This window comes from Myotis brandtii, unplaced genomic scaffold (genome assembly GCF_000412655.1).
Source record: "Myotis brandtii unplaced genomic scaffold, ASM41265v1 scaffold766, whole genome shotgun sequence".
Lineage (NCBI taxonomy): Eukaryota > Metazoa > Chordata > Mammalia > Chiroptera > Vespertilionidae > Myotis > Myotis brandtii.
This window is the reverse complement of record NW_005371060.1, coordinates 283,599-287,679: the sequence shown is the minus strand read 5'-3', so window position 1 is coordinate 287,679 and position 4,081 is coordinate 283,599. Positions and strand designations below refer to the sequence as shown.

Below are 4,081 nucleotides of genomic sequence, written 5' to 3'. Positions count from 1 at the left end.
GCAGCTCCTCTGAGTCTCAGTGTGCTTTTCTCTTTCCTTCTAGTTGTAGAATTTCCACTCAGCCAGCCTTCCTGTAGTTCTGGGTGATGTCTGTTTTGTCTTTTCGTTGTATTTTTGAAGTTGTTGTGGGAGGCAGCAATTTCCGGTGTTTACCTATGCCGCCATCTTGGTTTCTCCTCCAATAATTTTTTCTTTTGGGTCCCTATTCCTACACTGCCACACATATTCTCTCCTCAGTGTGTCCCTTATTCAATCACCTAAAATCCTGACATGACCCATGGATACTCTCCAAGTAAGAGTGGTGTTTAGGATTTTGTTCAGTGCAGGGGAAGGGACTAGATGGTGGGTGAATGGACAACGTGACAAAAGGGGGCAAAAAGGAAGCCTTCTGAAACCTTCTCATAATAAAAATGTTCTTCATGACACCTCTCGGTGTAAAGAAGTTTATTCTGATGATTAAAGACTTGTGTGACCGAGTAAGGCAGTTTCTTGAACTATCCCCACCCCCTAATTTCCCTTAAAATCTGTGGGACAACCAGGGAGGAAGCATATACATTCCTTTCCAAATGGGGACCATGTGACTCCTCCCAGGAGGTAATTTTATCGTACTGGCTCCTGACACAGGAGCCTCCGTCAGCCATTTGCAATGGGCAGTTATAGCTGCACACTTTGGAACCTGTCAGGCCTCTGAGTCTTTTTGTTGTTAATCCTCATCTGAGGATATTTTTTCACTGATTTTTATTTTTATTTATTTTTATTTTTTAAAATACATTTTATTTATTTTTTTACAGAGAGGAAGGGAGAGGGATAGAGAGTTAGAAACATCGATGAGAGAGAAACATCAATCAGCTGCCTCCGGCACACCCCCTACTAGGGAAGTGCCCGAAACCAAGGTACATGCCCTTGACTGGAATTGAACCTGGGACCTTTCAGTCTGCAGGCCGATGCTCTAGCCACTGAGCCAAACCGGTTAGGGCTTTTCATTGATTTTTAGAGAGAGTGGAAGGGAGGAGGAGAGACAGAGAGAAACATCGATGTGAGAGGAACAATTGATTGGTTCCCTCCCACATGTGCCCCTGACTGGGGCCGGAATCGAACCCGGGACCCTTCAGTATGCAGGCTGATGCTCTATCCAGTGAGCCAAATCAGCTAGGGCAGGTTCTGAGTCTTGGTGTCTGAAGAGCATTTCAGTCCATTTCTATTTCAGTAAGGGTCATTGGAGTCTACCGTTTGATAACAGCAATTGGTCTCAATTTAATGGCCTCCTGCTGATTGCAGCATCCTGGCAGGTGTTCACAGCATCTGTCACATTCTTATAGGACTTCGGAGCCTCTTCCATAAACAGTTTGGGTGAGGCAACACGAATTGCAATTCCCATATCTGCCAATTTGTCTAAGACATCCTGGAAATCTAAATCAACGTCAAGATTTTGCTGGGGACAGTGCATAGCAGGTTGTTCCAGAGGCCTCTGTCATGTCCTATTCAGTGCCAATAAGAATATAACTGCAGGTTCCCATGGTGCCACCAATGAGCACTGGTTATCCAGTGAGTTGATAATCAACAGCAGTGAGGGGATGGTGAGGAAGGAAAGCTCAGCTGGATCCCTTTATGTGAACTAACAGGGTCCATTGTTTTCCGTCCACCGCATGCTATTCGATTTTGGTGATATTTTGAGAGACATCATAGATCACATGTAGGTCCAAGTCATCAGGGGCTGTACTGAAGACCTTAGCAAAAGCCTGACAGGTTAAGAAGGTCATGGAAGAGCATAGTTCCCTGCCGCTGCCATTCTATTCAGGTAGTCCTGACCTTCTGGAGAAACTATTTGAATGCAAGCCAACAGATGATCATTGACTATAATCTTGTCTCTCTTCCTGGCTTTTTCCATAGCAACCAGGGCATCTGGGGCTACTGGGTGGCCCAAGCCTCTGCTTCCACTGTGGATCATCTCACACACCCATCCATTATGGTCAGTGCCCATCTTCGCAGCAGCATACTCATTGAAAATCTCATCCACAACTTGAATTTCTGCATAGTGGTAACCTGCTCCCGGGGTCACCAACTGAGGAAGGCCTATATTTTTAGCTCTTGCAGAGACTTTATTGAGGTCAGCTTGTAGCATTCTCACAGTGCTCCTTGTCTTCAGCCCAGGCATAGTCTTCTCTTATTGACCAGTCCACACCCATCTCCAAGGCTTCTTCCAAGTCTTTGGCATTCATTGGGATGATACCTTTGAACCCCACCCCAACAGGAATGTGGTCAAACATAGCTTGTGCAAGGTGCTCCTTCACAGGTGGGACTTCACTTTCATCTACATTGGTTCTTAGCAAGTGGACACCGCAGTTAATGTAAAATCTGATGTCACCTGGGGCACCACTGCTTCAGGGTCATTCATATCAAAGGCTGCCATAATCACAATAGCAAATCCATAACCTGAGACAGGCATTTTCTTAATTCCTCAAATAGTAACGTTCCCAGAGCATCATTCAATAGAAAACTCCTTCAACCTACATGTTGGACACAAAGCCCTTCTTGATTCTCCAGCAGTTTTTTTTTTTAATCTTTTATTAAAAATTGATTTTTAGAGAGAGAGGACGGGAAAAGGAGAGAAAGAGAGAAACATCACTGTAAGAGGGAAACATGGGTCGCCTGCCTCCTGCACGCCCCCTACCAGGGATCGAGCCCGAAACCCAGGCATGTACTCTGGGAATTGAACTGGCAATCTTTTGGTGTATGGGACAATGTCCAACCAACTGAGCCACACCTACCAGGGCTCTCTAGCAGTTTTTTGAATTTTTTCTTTATTTTGTTTTTTGAATTTTTTTTGTTACTCCTCACCTGAGGATATTTTTCCCATTGATTTTTAGAGAGAGTAGAAGGGAGAAAGGAAGAGGGAGAAGGAGAAGGAGAAGGAGAAGTGGGGAGAGAGAGAGAAAGAAAAACATTGATGTGAAAGAAACACTTCGATTAGTTGCCTCCTGCATGGACCCGACCAGGGAAGGGGATGGAACCTGCAACCAAGGTATGTGCCCTTGATCGGGAATCGAACCCGAGACCATTCGGTGTACAGGCCAACACTCTAGCCACTTAGCAACATTGGCCTGAGCTTTATTGTTTTTTTCTAAGAACTGCAGCTCATCATTATAGTTGTGGCTCTCATAGCCGCCACCAGGTTAGCAACTCCTGGCTCCCCTTTGAAGAGAACGGCTGTGCTGTCCGTTGCCTGAAGCGCCACCTTCTACACATAAGTTTTTTAACCACTGATTTGAACCCCAAAGTAATATGCTGAGAAACTTAAAAAAAATACTGTATAAAGAAAAAATTTTCATTTTGTATTTGTTACTTTTCCTTCTAAGCACAGTTGGTGAATGTTGGTAGATGCAAAGATGGGATCTGTGTGCAGAACATTAACTTGCAAATACCAGGTGTACCAGTTACTAAAGCGGATTTTTTTTCAATAGATGGAGTTACACATATGTTGATATATATGTGATTTGATATGTATGCTATTTTATTGTATTGACAGCAAGCTTCAAAACTTCATATGTCAAATTTGCTGAAGGTGTTAACATCATAGATATTTTTACGCTTAAAAATGTCGAATTTCATGCCAAAAAAAGCATTTGCAGGAAGTTTTAATTCATTACTATTTTGAAGAAAAAATTATTGTATACTTTGGGAAGCTTATGGTGAACATACTCCATCTCAAGATACTTGTGAACTCTGGATTAAATGCTTTAAAAGTGATGATTAAAAAAAAAAAAGTGATGATTTCGATGTGAAAGACAAAGAACGTCCAGGTCAACTGAAAAAGTTTGAAGACCAACAGTTACAAGCATTATTGAATGAAGATGCGTGTCAAACTCAAACACAACTTGCAGAAAGAGTAAACGTTGCTCAGCAAACCATTTCCGATCATTTACAAGCAATGGGAAAGATTTTAAAGGAAGGAAAATGGGTGCCACATCAACTGAACAAAAGACAAATGGAAAACCGAAAAGTCATCAGTAAAATGTTGCTTCAATGGCACGAAATAAAGTCTTTTTTGCATCGAATTGTGACTGGCGATGAAAAGTGGATT

At 42.7% G+C, this 4,081-nt stretch overlaps 1 protein-coding gene and 1 pseudogene across 2 annotated transcripts in view; one reads left to right on the top strand and one right to left on the bottom strand.

The window, feature by feature from the left end:
* The window catches only part of PARG (poly (ADP-ribose) glycohydrolase), a 192,857-nt gene that overhangs the window by 24,934 nt on the left and 163,842 nt on the right, over nt 1–4,081 (top strand). The window lies entirely within an intron of this gene.
* Nucleotides 1,224–2,584, bottom strand: LOC102255364 (annotated as a pseudogene).